Source organism: Phyllobates terribilis, unplaced genomic scaffold (genome assembly GCF_046119375.1).
Source record: "Phyllobates terribilis strain yellow unplaced genomic scaffold, ASM4611937v1 Scaffold_5__5_contigs__length_657084704, whole genome shotgun sequence".
NCBI lineage: Eukaryota > Metazoa > Chordata > Amphibia > Anura > Dendrobatidae > Phyllobates > Phyllobates terribilis.
Genome location: NW_027362765.1, coordinates 5,552,825 through 5,569,837, shown reverse-complemented (window position 1 = coordinate 5,569,837; position 17,013 = coordinate 5,552,825).

The following is a 17,013-nucleotide window of genomic DNA, read 5'->3' as shown; positions in this document are numbered from 1 at the left end:
ATTCCAGCCCCCAGCGGATTCCAGCCCCCAGCCTGGGAAGCTCCGTGGGTATTACCCCCTTCCCAGGCTTCAAACATCTGCCCCAGCCGTCTGCTTAACCTCCGCTAGAGCCTAAAATTAAGGGGAACCCCACGCCAATTTTTTTAATAATAAATCCTTTATTTTAATACTAAATGACAAGTACAGTAACCAACACTATCACTGTACTTCATATATATGTGACTGACATGTTTCTATCTATCTAATCTATGTGTGATGCTCTATCTTTCTGTTCTAAATTGTCGGGTACCGCTGCTGAATTGCCGGCCGGCTTTTTTAAAGAGACAGTGCATGAAAACACTATTATTTTTTTAAATAAATCCTTTACACTAAATGACAAGTACAGTAAGCAACACTATCACTGTACTTATTATATATGTGACTGACATGTTTCTATCTATCTAATCTATGTGTGATGCTCTATTCTTTCTGTTCTAAATTGTCGGGTACAGATGCTGAATTGCCGGCCGGCTTTTTTAAAGAGACGGTGCATGAAAACACTAATATTTTTTTTAATAAATCCTTTACACTAAATGACAAGTGCAGTAACCAACACTGTCACTGTGCTTCTTATATGTGTGACTGACATGTTTCTATCTATCTAATCTATGTGTGATGCTCTATTCCTTCTTGTCTAAATTGTCGGGTACCGGTGTATGCCGCTGCTGAATTTGCCGGCCGGCTTTTTTAAAGAGAGTGTCTTCTGAGCAGTTTGTCAGCTTTTGGACACCTTTGCAGGTGTTTTCTATGTGTTTCTATGTGTTTTTTTTTGCCTGCCATTGGTTTTAACGGTGTTCGACGGTGTTCTAAGGTGTTCGACGAACAGTTCGACGAACAGTTCCTCGAACATCCCGGTGTTCGACGAACCGAACCGAACCCGAACACTACGGGGGTGGCTCAACACTACTGATGAGTTCAAATTTGAGATCTTTGGTTCCAACCACCATGTCTTTGTGCGACGCAGAAAAGGTGAACGGATGGACTCTACATGCCTGGTTCCCACCGTGAAGCATGGAAGAGGAGGTGTGATGGTGTGGGGGTGCTTTGCTGGTGACACTGTTGGGGATTTATTCAAAATTGAAGGCATACTGAACCAGCTTGGCTACCACAGCATCTTGCAGCGGCATGCTATTCCATCCGGTTTGCGTTTAGTTGGACCATCATTTATTTTTCAACAGGACAATGACCCCAAACACACCTCCAGGCTGTGTAAGGGCTATTTGACCAAGAAGGAGAGTGATGGGGTGCTACGCTAGATGACCTGGCCTCCACAGTCACCAGACCTGAACCCAATCGAGATTGTTTGGGGTGAGCTGGACCGCAGAGTGAAGGCAAAAGGGCCAACAAGTGCTAAGCATCTCTGAGAACTCCTTCAAGATTGTCGGAAGACCATTTCCGGTGACTACCTCTTGAAGCTCATCAAGAGAATGCCAAGAGTGTGCAAAGCAGTCATCAAAGGAAAAGGTGGCTACTTTGAAGAACCTAGAATATAACATATTTTCAGTTGTTTCACACTTTTTTGTTAAGTATGTAATTCCACATTTGTTAATTCATAGTTTTGATGCCTTCAGTGTGAATGTACAATTTTCATAGTCATGAAAATACAGAAAAATCTTTAAATGAGAAGGTGTGTCCAAACCTTTGGTCTGTACTGTACATCTGTCTGAGATGATTTAGTTAATCCTGCTATGAGCAGGGGGTTGGACCAGATGACCTAGGAGGTCCCTTCCAACTCTACCATTCTATGATTCTATGAATCATCTGTTGGGTCTTGTAGGAAATCAATATGTGATTTCTCCTTGATTACAGTGTTTTTCAATAAAAGTTTTCCATTTAACAAAGTATTTGCTCATGAGTTTATTTTTTCTGCTTCTATTCTTTCTAAATATAATAGATTTTTTAATTGTAAGGTGAAATCCTGTAAAGTTGGGATTGAAGGTTCTAACTAGCAGCCTAGTAACATACGCTTTGCCAATAGAACCAAAGCATAGAATAATGGAGGGTTCTTAAACGAGGAACTTCCTACTTTCGTTTTCTCTCTAGGCCAGTAGTAAAACAATATCATCGTAAGAGGGAGTTGTGTTTTAAAGTTCCACATTTCTTTAATGCAATCTAGAATAGCCCCCAGAAGATGCGTAGTTTTGGACACAGCCAAAAGTCCATGTAACAAGTCCGTAGAAGGGGTTTTACATTTAGGACAATAAGTAATTCTATCAGGTTTAATGTGCGTTTTGGGGAGATCAAAGGTATCTTGCTTTATGAATGATCTTAAATTGGGTTTCCCTCCACATCTCATTAGTTATTGCTTTACAGGTTTTCCCCAACCTTCTCTTATCCTTAACTCCAATGTCTTGATCATTAAATTGTTTCTCCCAGTGTTTGAAAAAAAATTCAGTATTTACTCCCAGCATCACATCCCTCATTGCATTGTATAAGAAAGAGATAGATGATGACGTCCCCGTGGCCCTCACAAAGCAATCAAAGTCATTAGTAGTAATTTCTAGGGAGGTGTCTTTCAGATGACTCATGATAGTGTCTAATTTGTTCCAATTGTAATGTCTGATTAGGGCTTAGATGAAATTTCTCAATTCACTCATCCATCTTGATTTTTGATGTCGATCCCTCGTTTATTTAAAAAAAGTCTATGATATCCTCTTTTGAAGAATTACCCACCAACATTAGCCAATATGGTTCAATTATCACGGGCATTTCATTGCCCCCTCTATTCCCCCGTTCTCAATTGCGCACATATTGGAGAATGGTCTGAGATTCCCCTGGGTAACTATTTCACTTCATGAATTAATGGGTTCAGAGATTCTGTTCCAATTGCCAAGTCAATCCTTGACAAGGAATGGTGTGACATTGAGTAGCATGAATATTGTCTAATTGAAGGATTTCTCTGTCTCCAAATATCCACGTACCCAATTTCTGAAAATAATCTAGCCATCCCCGTAGAGGAGGCCGAGTCAGGTATGTTACCCATATGCAGCCTATCCCAATGCGGGTGGAAATAATTATTGAAATCTCCCATCAACAAAACTGGAGTCGTAGGAGATTCCAATGTAAAGTATAATACGTTTTTAATAATTTTATCCTTATATGTAGGAGGTTTATATAAAGCTTCTAAAATTATTTTAATTCAGTATATATAGCCTATTATACCAATATACCCCCCTTCAGTATCCATGACAGTTTTAAGGCATTTAAATGGGATTGATTTATGAATTAAAACAGATACCGCTCTGGCATGAGAAGAAAATACCGAATGAAAAGCATAGCCTATCCACGACCTATGAATTTGTTTTGTTTCATAGGTCAAATGTGTTTCTAACAAGCAGACAATAGCTGGTTGGTATTGATGTAACAAGTATATACAGCCACCTCTTGGTTGGGTCTCTCATGCCCCGCACCTTCCACACTATAATATTTACATGCTTAGCCTTATGTGCGCAAGGAAACAGAATAACCAGTAGACCGTTTTGAGCTGTTCCTCCACCCTCCCTTCTTTTTTGCATGCACCCCTTTTTAACACATAACATAAATAACTTCTAACATTGCAATACAACCAATCAAACATTCCAGACATTTCTTACCGGAGAGGAGATTGGGAGCCTTTATAAGTCCAAAACCTGACATAAAAAGAAAAGCTCTTCTTCAAAACCTTTTCAGAGATTCCCGCTGTCCATATCAAATGGCATTAAGGCCAAAGCGAAAGTGTTGATGTTTATGGAGGTCCGGATTTTTCCGCTTTCAATTTGGCGTCGTTGATGTCCAGCCATTGTGTAGTTTCCCGGGGAGATTCATGGATGAGCACCTTTCCTGAGACAACGATCCTCAGGTGTGCCGGATACATCACAGAATATGGGAGTAGTAAGTCTCGCAGTCTTTTCTTTACAGGTGTAAATTGTGCTCTGCGTTTCTGCACTTCAGCAGAGAAGTCAGGAAAGATGGCCACCTTGGTCTTTTCAATGGATAAGTTAGGACAGTCACGTGCTTTGCGAAGGATTGTGTCTCTATAGTGCAGTAACTTCAATACAAAGGGCCTTGGCGGAGCTCCTGGTGGAGGGGGTCTGAAAGGCACCCTATGAGCACGCTCTATTGCCAACATGGGAGACAGAACCTCTCTTCCAAACACATCCCTGAGCCAGGTCGCCATATATTCAACTGGGTTTTTGCCTTCAGCTCTTTCTGGGACTCCTTATAGGAGTAGATTTTTTCTACAGGGTCTCTTCTCCAATCATCTGTTTTATTAAGCAGGGTAATCAGATTTTGCTTGTATGTTTTCATATCCTTTGCATAGGAGACAATTGATCCTCAATATTACTAATTCTGCCCTCTGTTTCTTTAATTCTTTCAAACGCCCTTTGCAGGGACTTGTTGGACATATTGACCACAGTTAGCACATCCCTCATGGTGGGTTCCTGGTCTGTGGTATGCTCTAGGTTTACTGCCGGCACCAAGTAAATTCCTTCACTTTATGCCCAGGACAGTTGCTGCTGAATATTTTTGCTGCATCATTTGCTCTTTATCAGGAGCACACGGTTCTCCCTGCTCCTCCTGTTCCTCCCCCGGCTGACCTTAGGCTATGTGTCCACGATGCAGAAATGAAGCAGAAAATTTCTGCAGCATTTCTGCATCTCCCTGGCAGAAAAAACGCATGCAGATTGTGCATGTGTTTTTCCTGCAGAATACATGCGGATTCACATGCGTTAACGCATGTGTTTCCGCATGCGGACTGACAAGCACTTTCCAGGCGATAGAATCACTTGGAAAGTGCTTGACAACTAGGTCACACTGTATAAATCCATGCAAACGGCATGGATTTAAACAGTGTGACCGTAAAAATAAAAAAATAAAGCTATACTCACCTCCAATGCCCCGCCGCGTGAGCTGTCGCGCTCCTTCCTGGCTTCTTCCAGGTTGCCGGCATCTCGCGAGACAGCCTGCGGTCACATGACCGAGACGTCATCTCAGGTCCTGGAAGGAGAAGCGCTGCAGGGGCCGCCGGACAGGTGAATATAAACTTTATTTATTATTTTGTTCTTTTTTTTACAGGTACAATGGTACCCAGGTCTGGATGAGAGTCTTCTCTCCTCCAGAACTGGGTACCATCCGCACATTGAAACGCATATTATCCGCTTGTACAAATGTACAGACACGGATTCTATGCGTCTCAATGCAAGTCAATGGCGGCAATTCCGCAAAATTAATGAACATACTGCGGATTTATGAGCGCTGCAGAAACGCTGCGGAAAAATCCGCAGCATGTGCATTGACATTGTGGAATGCCATTGGGGACCATGGGGTGCGGATTACCATGCGTTTTTGATGCGTTTCCGCTGCGGAAATTCCGCAGCGGAAACGCATGAAAAACGCATCGTGTGCACGCAGCCTAAAAGAGAATCCTCTACGGCTGCCTTTGTCACACAGGCAAAGCATCTCAGATGAGATGCGGCCTCCGACATCTTATCTCCCCTGTTGTGCTTCTTCGGCCGGCGCCATGTTGGACTGGCTGTCCTCCTTGCCAGTGCGGCTCTTTTGACGGGTCAGTCTCCTTGGGGACCCCCGATATCAACTCCTCACAGGTAGCGGAGTGTGTTAGGAGGTAGGATTAGCGGTATAAATCTTTTAGTCGGTACAGGCTGGGATTACAGGATTATGAGCGGGAGCTCACATAAAGCCTCAGGCCACAGCCAGTACCTTGTTTTTTTAGTATTTTTTTTACGATGTTCACTGAAGGTGTTAACTAGTGGGACAGTTTTATAGGTCGGGTCGTTCTGGACGCGACGATACCAAATGTGTGTACTTTTTCTATATTTTTTTCTCATAAAAAATATTTATTTATGGGTACAATATACAGTACAGACCAAAAGTTTGGACACACCTTCTCATTTTAAGATTTTTCTGTATTTTCATGACTATGAAAATAGTACATTCACACTGAAGGCATCAAAACTATGAATTAACACATATGGAATTATATACTTAACAAAAAAGTGTGAAACAACTGAAAATATGTCTTATATTCTAGGTTCTTCAAAGTAGCCACCTTTTGCTTTGATGACTGCTTTGCACACTCTTGGCATTCTCCGTGCTTTACAGTAGGAATGGTGTTCCTATACATCATAGGCCTTGTTGACCTCTCTCCAAATGTAACGTTTATGGTTGTGGCCAAAAAGTTCAATTTTGGTCTCATCACTCCAAATTACCTTGCCCCAGAAGTTTTGAGGCTTGTCTCTGTGCAGTTTGGCGTATTGTAGACAAGATACTTTGTGGCATTTGTGCAGTAATGGCTTTCTTCTGGCGACTCGACCATGCAGCCCATTTTTCTTCAAGTGCTTCCTTATTGTGCATCTTGAAACAGCCACACTGCTAGTTTTCAGCGACTCCTGAATTTCAGCTGATGCTATTTGTGGGTTTTTCTTCGCATCTCGAACAGTTTTCCTGGCAATTGTGGCCGAAATTTTTGTTGGTTTACCAGACCGTGGTTTGGTTTTTACAGAGCATCTGATTTTCCATTTGTTAATCACAGTTTGAACGCTGCTGACTGGCATTATTAATTCCTTGGATATTTTTTTGTATCCCTTTCCTGTGTTATACAGTTCAACTACCTTTTCCCATAGGGCGTGATCGCGCCCCCACAGCCTCTATGCGATCTTGATCGCCATGTCGTAATAATACGTAGGCGCCATTTAACGAGTCACTCTGACTTCATGGCGCCTGCGCACAAGATCCCTGCAGTACAGTAAACATAGATGGCAGGAAGAAGTGCACCTTGGGTGAAAGAAGAAGTGCGCAGGCGCTGGATTTGGTCGCGGCAACTGCACGTCAGAGGGCACGGACGTGCAGGGGGGGACATTGTAATTCACGCAGGAGAAAGGATTTCTTGCGGGCCCCGGGACGGGAACGCATCAGAAACTTGCTGTGAAATGTTTTTTTATTACTACAACAAGACCTCTAATATGAGGCATACAGGTAGGTATAGATTTACATTTCTATCACCTTTACACCATTTTAGAGGTCAGATAAGTCCCAGCGGGTGACAGATTCCCTGTAACTTATCTACTACAGCCTTAACTGATGACTAACACAGACTCTCGTCATATGGTATGAACTGTGTACCCACTTACAATTTCGACCTTTTTTCCACAATTTGTGATGTCAACAAATTCATCAGGAATATCCCTGTTAGAAAGCATTCTGACAATGATCGAATTAATGTACATTGTGGTGAATTGAATCCAGAAAACGCCTTCAGGTCTTTACGCTTTACGGAGCAACTTTCACTGTTCTGCTTGGAAAAAAGAAAATACTCATAACAGTACTGCTGATAATCTCAACAAGATGTCACCAGTGTACCAAATCCAAATTTATATCCAGTACAAAAACGTAAAACCAGCTGTGGATCAATTACAAAATAAGAGAATCAGAGCTGAAGACGCTTTCTGAAAAATTCCAAGATGGATGAATTTATACCAGCAATATCCAACCCAGTTTACAGTGCGCCTTACAACAACTCAGAACCAAGAACAACTTATCAAAACCTCAGAGAGGAGGATCAGTGGTTGTCACGGATAAAAGGATTATGTGAACTGGGTTGAAGATATGCTGTTTGACAATAATGTGTAAAGGCGTTTATCAGGTAATCCAACTCAGTCTGTTAAAACTAAACTTTTTACTTTGTTGGAACAAGGTTTCAGTTTAGGGTTTTTTTCAAAGAAAGAAAATGGAGTATCTCAAAATAGAAACTCCTGTCATGCCAATATTGTATGCTCTGCCCAAAGCCCACAAAGAAATATATCCACCCCCCATGAGACCAATCGTGTCTGGCATTGTCTCTCTGGGTGAGAGGTTTGAGGAGTGGGTTGACTGGCTCCTCCAGTCCCTCGTCCAGAGGGCACCTGGTTTCCTTCAGGATAGTACTGACATGTTGCAGGGCATGAGTGACATCATATGGCAACCATAATAATTTTTATTTTTATAGCGCCAACATATTCCGCAGCACTTTACAATTTTAGGGGGGGCTTGAACAGACAAAAAGACATTACCAAATAAGCATAACTCAGATATTAAAAGGAGTGAGGGCCCTGCTCGCAAGCTTACAGTCTATGAGGAAATAGGGGAGACACAAAAGGTAAAATGTACATACTTCGTATAATACAGCCATTAGATGCTAAGTAGGGTAAATACATAACACTACATGAACTGGTCGCCAGCCAGTATGTGTACAGTACAGACAGAGGCTAATCAGTGCATGGATGGTATGAACATGATTTTGAAGAAAATTTTGATATGGGCCAAACTGGGACAGTTAGACAAGTGTGATAATACGATAGACCAGTCTAAAGAAATGGGTTTTTAGGGCACGCATAAAACTGTGGGTATTGGGAATTAATTGAATTGTCCTGGGTAGTGCATTCCAAAGAATTGGCGCAGCACGTGAGAAATTTTTGAGACGGGAGTGGGAGGTTCGGTTTAAGGAGGATTTTAGCTTTAAGTCATTGGCAGAATGGAGGGCATGGGAAGGGTGGTAGACTGAGCTGAGGGAGGAGATGTAGAGTGGTGCTGAATCGTGGAGAGCTTTGTGGGTAAGAGTGATAAGTTTATATTGAACTATGTATTGGATGGGCAACCAGTGCAATGACTGGCACAGGGAAGAGGCATCGGTGTATCGGAGACGAATATGATTCTGGCTGCTGCATTCAGGATAGATTGGAGAGGGGAAAGTTTAGAAAGAGGGAGACCGATAAGTAAAGAGTTGCAATAGTCCAGACAGAAAGAATAAGAGCTACAGTAAGAGTTTTTGCCGAGTCAAAGGTAAGCAAAGTTCTGATTCTAGAGATGTTTTTGAGGTGTAGAAGACACGAGCGAGTGATTTGATGTGAGGAGTGAAGCAAATATCTGAATCGAGTATGACCCCAAGACAGCGGGCATGTTGCTGGCGAGTAATGATAGAGACAGAAACGGAGATGGCAATATCGGGCACAGGTAGGTTAGTGGAGGGAGGAAATATGAGCAGTTCAGTTTTTGACAGACTCAATTTTAGATAGAGGGAGGACATAATGTTAGAGACAGCGGAAAGACATTCACTGGTATTTTGTATTAGAGTGGGGGTGATGTCTGGAGAAGAGGTGTATAATTGGGTGTCATCAGAATAGAAATGCTACTGAAAACCGAATCTGTTGATTGTCCAATAGGAGCAGTGTATAAGGGGAAAAGAATGGGGCCTAGGACTGATCCTTGAGGGACCCCGACAATAAGGGGAAGGGAAGATGAGGCGGCAAAAGACACAGTGAAGGAGCGGTCCAAATATTTCTTGGATAGCTAAAGCAATGAAAAAAGAAAAAAACGTAGCACTCACCGGTCTTCTTGTTAAAAGGCCATAAATGTATTATTCCATTCTCCCCCTGTACCATTTTTAATGGAATAATAAATTTATGGCTTTTTAACAAGAAGACCGGTGAGTGCTACCTTTTTTTCTTTTTTCATTGCTTTGGATATTTACTCTACTATTGGTAAGCACCTGGTCTTGTTGGAAGTTGTGGACTCTCTTTGTCTCTCATTTGGATTGCGGTCCAGGGTATTTGTTCACCAGTTGCACAGGTGCGGACTTTCTCTCTTGGTTAGCTTCTCACTGTATACATCGATCCCCCACAAAATAGCTCCTTATGCTCTAAATTTTCACTTTTCACATGAAAAAATACAGTAATTTTTCACCAGATTTACAATTATTTGTTTTGGATGTTGTACATTTGCTCATACAAAACAATTATTTTTCATTTAATGAAACATTACATGCAAATCAATGGAGTTTCAATGGGGGCAAAATACTCCCCCTCTTTAGCCAACTTAGTTATGAGCTGGTGGGAGGAGTCGTATGTATACAGCGTGGACAATCCATATAGAGACTTTATATGGTGGTGCGGCAGATACATTGATGATATGATTATCATATGGAATTCCGATGTATCTGCCATACAAAATTTGATAATTTCAATTGCAACCCATTTAACTTAAGATTTACTTTCCATCAAGAACGAACACACATAGATTTTTTAGATTTAAATCTGGTTGGCATTCCCTATAAAACTGTGATCACCTCAACTTTCAGAAAAGTACAGCAGGTAATACAATCCTGCACACAAAGAGTCATCATAGAAGACACACAACTAGAGGTATACCTGTAGGGGAGATAATCCGGACAAAACGTAATTGTAGCATGGAAAGCGACTATTAGAGAAGTAAGAAACATCAGAAATAGACTATCCGAGAGAGGTTATAGGAATTAGAGGCTAAATAGAGCCGAAAAAATAGTTGAGGACAAAATCAAAAGGACGTCTCCGCTACACTTGTCCTGCAATACAGCAGTCAGTTTTCACAATTAAAAGAATATATTATAATAATTTATCCATTTTGAAAGAGGTCCCAGATATAGCTAAAATAATCAAAGGTGGGTGTAGTAGTATCCAGAAAAGCACCATCTTTGGATCGAGCCTCTCCTCTAGTTTTGACAACTACACAAGCCGCTTCCTCTAGTTTTCTACACTTTAAGGGTTTTATCAAGTGTGGAACAACATCCGGCAAAACATGCAAATACTCCCACAAACGTCAGAATTTTACTGCCTCAAGTAACAAAAACACCGATCAGATCAAAATGTTCTTAATTGCAACACGAGCAGTGTAATATACATGATGGACGCACGGCCTGCAATCTACAATATGTCGGCAGCACAAAACGCCGGTTACAGGCTGGAATCAGAGAGCGTATTAATGATATCGAGAACAAAGGTACAAATAGAAATATATCACAAATCTCCAAACATTTTATACAGGAACATCAAAGTCATCTCGGCACATTAATCATTTATGTAATTGAGAAAACACATGAACCCCTTAGAGGTAGTGATACGGAGAAGATACTGAGAACCAGGGAGGCATGGTGGTCTGTCAGCGAAACACCGGGGTACCGCATGGTGTAAATCTGAGAAGGGACATCATGCTTTTCCATTACATCTCCATCTCCACCCTGCTCTTCCTCTCACACTTCTTATCATCATTTGCTGTTCTCCATCTCTTGATCACCAGGATTAGAGCCTCCATTAGTCTCTCCATCTGCCTTGAAACACTGCGGCCTCGGATCTTTATATACGGAAAAACTCAGTTCTTTATGGGGGCCGTATACAAGTTTACTGAAAAGACGGCCCGTAAATCCACGCTGTGACAAGTCTGTCTCTCCCCGAATGATCTGTTCTCCTTCCCAGCATATGGCTAACACGCCAACTTGTCTCCACCTTAGATACCCAGCGATTGTTAGCGTGCGGCTTCCACACATGTTGTTCTAATAGGAGTTTTTTCTTATCCCGCTGATTTTGAATCATTGTCTAAACCTCTGTTTTGTATGCATTGCAGTCTATTGTTAGATTACCGGTCTTGTGTATTTTGATGCCATATAGTGAGTAAATGTCATCATTAAGAATTGTTATAAAACACAAAAAAAACTGAAAAAATATAAAAATGTACTATATTATCATAATTGTGCTCCTCTTTGTTTGTACACACAGTCAGAGTCTTTCAATCAAATTTATGTAGCCTGCATTAGAAATAATAAATCAATACCAAATTTGGCATTTTATTTACCCTAAGGCTGTGTGCCCACTATGCGTTTTTCAAGCTTTTTTGCCGCGGAATTTCCGTTGCAAAAACGCTTAAAAAATGCTTGGTAATATGTGCCCCATAGTCCCCAATGATAATCCGCATGTGCTGTGCACATGCTGCAGAAATTTCTGCTGTTGATTATCATTGCGGAAAAATACGCAGCATGTCCATAAATTTTGCGGACACGCAACGTAATTGCCGCCATTGACTTGCATTGAATCGCTTAATATCCGCATGACTACATGTGCACATGCGGATATTAAGCGATTCAATGTGCGGATGGTACCTGGGTCTGGAGAAGAGGAGACTCTCCTCCAGACCCAGGTACCTTAGTACCAGTAAAAAAAGAATTTAAAATAAAAAAGAAACATATACTCACCTTCCGATGCCCCCCGGTGTTTTCTCCAGTGCGTCTGGTCTTTTGTACGGCTCGCGGTGGTCTAAAAGGACCTGCGGTGACGTCATTTGACTGCCGACGTCAGCGCTCGCGTGACCTGTCACATGACTAAATGCCGTCACCGCAGGTCCTTTTAGACTACCGCGAGCAGTAAAAAACACCGGACGCACCGGAAAAAACACCGGGGGCCATCGGAAGGTGAGTATAATATTTATTTTTTACCATTCTTATTCTTTTTTTTTTAACTATTACTTGGTCACGCTATATAAATCCATGCCGGTTGCACTCTTTTTCCTCTGATCCCTCTCATAATGGCTGTGTACTAGTAGGTCTCTCAAGTTCTTGGAACGTCGTGCTGTTATTGCAGGGTTTGCAGGTAATTAATTCTTCAGAACGGGATCAACTTGTAGTACTCGCCAATGTTTTTTAATAATCACTAAAATATTTAGATTTGAGAGTCCTCAGTGGTTGATGCCTTTTAATGGCTAACTGAAAAGATGGTAACAAATTGCAAGCTTTCGAGACTACTCAGGTCTCTTCATCAGGCATAGTATACCACAAAATCTGAAGAGTCACATATTTATACAAAATATTGCGTAAAGATATGTGACTCTTCAGATTTTGTGGTATACTATGCCTGATGAAGAGACCTGAGTAGTCTCGAAAGCTTGCAATTTGTTACCATCTTTTCAGTTAGCCATTAAAAGGTATCAACCACTGAGGACTCTCAAATCTAAATATTTTTCTATCTACTGGCTAACACAGTACAAGAATATATATTTTCCCTATAATAATTACTACAAATTCAAACCATTTCTTACTATAGTTAGCAATCAATCGTACCTGTTTTTTGTCCATGTCACTATCCTTAACTTTCTGATTTTGGTACAAAAGTTAGTTTCTAGAGATTTTCTTAGCTCTTAAATAGCCTTGGTTAATTTTTCTCCGACTTTAACCTCTCGCCTGGAATCTACATCGTAGATATCTTGATTTTTCCTTAAAGGCTTTCTCTTCAGAACAAATTCTTTTAATCCGTAAAAACTGGCCTACTGGGATTCCCCTAATGGTAGAACTAGGATGAGATGAACTGGCACGAAGTAATGAATTTGTAGCAGTACTCTTTCTGTAATCTTCCGTTGACAAATTTCCATCTGATTCAGTGTGGATTTTGATGTCCAGAAACTCCACATCTCGACCTGTTTTAAAAGTAAAGTTTTAAATTTAAATTTGTTTTTGTTGAGTCTGGACATTACTTCAATCAGGGCGGACAATGACCCTTCCCAAATAAACCACACATCGTCAATAAAACGCATCCAGTGATGTATATTTTCTATTCACGGTATCAAGTCGTCCAAAAAAATCTCTCGCTCCCATGCCCCTAAAAATAAGTTCACATATGAAGGGGCACATGTGGCCCCCGTAGCTATTCCTTGCAGTTTTAAATGCACTTTATTATTAAAAATGAAACATTTATGGGTTAAAACGAAATCAATGAGAATCAAGATTAGTTCCGCCATGTCAGATTCAATGTTACTCCCTCTCAGAAACTAAGTAACTGCAGTTAGCCCGTCGGTATGCCTAATGGAGGTATACAGAGATTCAATATCTGCTGTTACCATAATCATGTTCTCAGTCAGATGCATGTTGTCTAATCTCCGTAAAGCCGCTGTGGTGTCTTTAATATAAGACGGTAAAGTGGTTACCAGAGGTTTTAAAAATAATCAATGGTTTGCCCAATTAGATCACAAAGGCCTCCACTGCCCGCTACAATGGGTTTTCCAGGGGGATCCATTGGATCCTTATGAATTTTCGGAGTTAGATATAGAGTTGGCAATCTGGGATTTAGTTTTTTGATCACATCGGCCATTTTTTTAGGGATCATTCCTTCTTGGTAAGATCTCTCTAGAATGTTGATCAATTCCATCTGAAAGGCCGACATAGGTTCAGCTGGTAATTTCCTGTAACAGTTGGTATCATTCAACAATTTATATGCCTGTTTTTCATGCACAGTATTAGGCCAGATAACTAAGTTACCACCTTTATCTGCCCCCTTAAATACAACATCTCTCCAATCTTGCATTTCTTTTAATGCTGTTCTGTCTGCATTGCTCAAATTTGAGAAAGTATTTTTAGTGTTAAGTTGCCTAATTTCTGCTGATACAAGTTTGGTGAAAATGTCTACTGCTGGACATAAATTTAGAGCCGAAAATTTTTTGGATTTATTGAAAAGTTGTATGGGGAAAGTACTTACCTCTGCTGCAATAGTCGTGTTTTCTTCTGCTAGTGATTCCAAGATACATAAAGCCTCAATTTCTTCTTTAGTGGTAAAAATTTCTTCATTATTGGTTTTATGATGAAGTTTTTTCAATATAAGTTTTCTGGCGAAGAAATGAACATCTTTGATTGCTAGAAATGGGTCTAAGGGTTGAGACGGAGAAAAGGTTAATCATTTTTCTAACACATTTATTTGTGCCTCTGTGAGAATATAGGTCAAGAGATTAATCACCTTAAGTTTATCATTCCTTTGGTTTCTACCTCCTCCTAGGTAGGTGCTCCAAATTTCTTTTTCTTATCAAAAAATCTCGTTTTCTGACCATTATAACTGGCACCATCCGGTCCATCCTAGTCCCTATTGGATGATGTGCTTTCTGCTGCTGAGGACAGCGAATTTGAGGATATACTTCGCGTCAAGGATGTTTTTCTATTCAATTTCTTGAATTGCCATCTGTATACTTTATTGGATTCATAATCCGCCTGATCTCTGGCGAATTTTTTCAATTTGCCTTGACTTATATTATGTTCCCATTTTTCCAAGTCCTTCTCAGTATCTTTTTGGCATTTTTCAAGATTCTTAGTTGACATATCTTTATGCATGACTTTTTCTATTTTTTCAATCTCATTATCCATTTCCACCAATAGAGAGGTATTTTTGTCCACTTTGATCTTAATGAACAAAATGGAACATGTAGTTGCTACTGTGATCCATTTACTAACAAGGGTTTCATCTTCAAGTTCAAAAGTGGGAAAAAGCTGGATTCTCAGACTCCTAGGAATTATTTTTTGATCTAGATCTCAAGTGAAGTTTTGGTCCACCAAAGTTTGGTTTTCTTGAATAATAGATTTTTGTATTGACGTATGGTTTCTTTATTTGAAGTGGAGGTGTCACTAAAACCACATGTACTACCTTCTTAAAAAATTTCTATAGCCTTAGATTGCCAGACCAGTTCTCTGGCTTTAGCCCCTTAAGCCCCGAGGGTGGTTTGCATGTTAATGACCAGGCCAATTTTTACAATTCTGACCACTGTCACTTTATGAGGTAATTACTCTGGAATGCTTCAACGGATCCCCCTGATTCTGAGACTGTTTTTTCGTGACATATTGTACTTCATGATTGTGGTAAAATTTCTTTGATATCACTTGCGTTTATTTGTGAAAAAAATGGAAATTTGGCGAAAATTTTGAAAATTTTGCAATTTTCAAAATTTTTATTTTTATGCCCTTAAATCAGAGAGATATGTCACACAAAAGAGTTAATAAATAACATTTCCCACATGTCTACTTTACATCAGCACAATTTTGGAACCAAAATTTTTTTTTGTTAGGAAGCTATAAGGGTTAAAAGTTGACCAGCGATTTCTCATTTTTCCAACAAAATTTACAAAACCATTTTTTTAGGGACCACATCACATTTGAAGTCACTTTGAGAGGTCTTTATGACAGAAAATACCCAAAAGTGACACCATTCTAAAAACTGCACCCCTCAAGGTGCTCAAAACCACATTCAAGAAGTTTATTAACCCTTCAGGTGCTTCACAGGAATTTTTTGAATGTGGAAGAAAAAAATGAACATTTAACTTTTTTCACAAAAATGTTACTTTAGACCCAATTGTTTTTATTTTCACAGGGGTAACAAGAAAAAATGGACCCCAAAATTTGTTGTGCAATTTCCCCTGGGCACACAGATACCCAATATGTGGGGAAAAAACACTGTTTGGGCGCACGGCAGGGCTCGGAAGGGAAGGAGCGCCATTTGACTTTTTGATTGTAAAATTTGCTTGAATAATTAGCGGACGCCATGTTGTGTTTGGAGAGCCCCTGTGTGCCCAAACATTGGAGCTCCCCCACAAGTGACCCCATTTTGGAAACTAGACCCCCCAAGGCACCTATCTAGATGCATAGTGAGCACTTGGAACCCCCAGGTGCTTCACAAATTGATTCGTAAAAATGAAAAAGTGAAAAAAAACCCCACTTTTTCATTTTTATGAATCAATTTGTGAAGCACCTGGGGGTTCCAAGTGCTCACTGTGCATCTAGATAGGTGCCTTGTGGGTCTAGTTTCCAAAATGGGGTCACTTGTGGGGGAGCTCCAATGTTTGGGCACACAGTAGCTCTCCAAATGCAACATGGCGTCCGCTAACAATTTGAGCCGATTTTCCATTCAATTTGTTAGCGGACACCATGTCACGTTTGGAGAGCCTCTGTGTGCCCAAACATTGGAGCTCCCCCACAAGTGACCCCATTTTGGAAACTGGACACCCCAAGGCACCTATCTAGATGCATAGTGAGCACTTGGAACCCCCAGGTGCTTCACAAATTGATTCGTAAAAATGAAAAAGTGAAAAAAAACACTTTTTCATATTTATGAATCAATTTGTGAAACACCTGGGGGTTCCAAGTGCTCATTATGCATCTAGATAGGTGCCTTGGGGGGTCTAGTTTCCAAAATGGGGTCACTTGTGGGGGATCTCCAATGTTTGGGCACACAGGGACTCTCCAAATGCAACATGGTATCCGCTAACAAATTGTTGGCTCAAATTGTTAGCGGACATCATGTTGCGTTTGGAGAGCCCCTGTGTGCCCAAACATTGGAGCTCCCCCACAAGTGACCCCATTTTGGAAACTAGACCCCCCACAGGCACCTA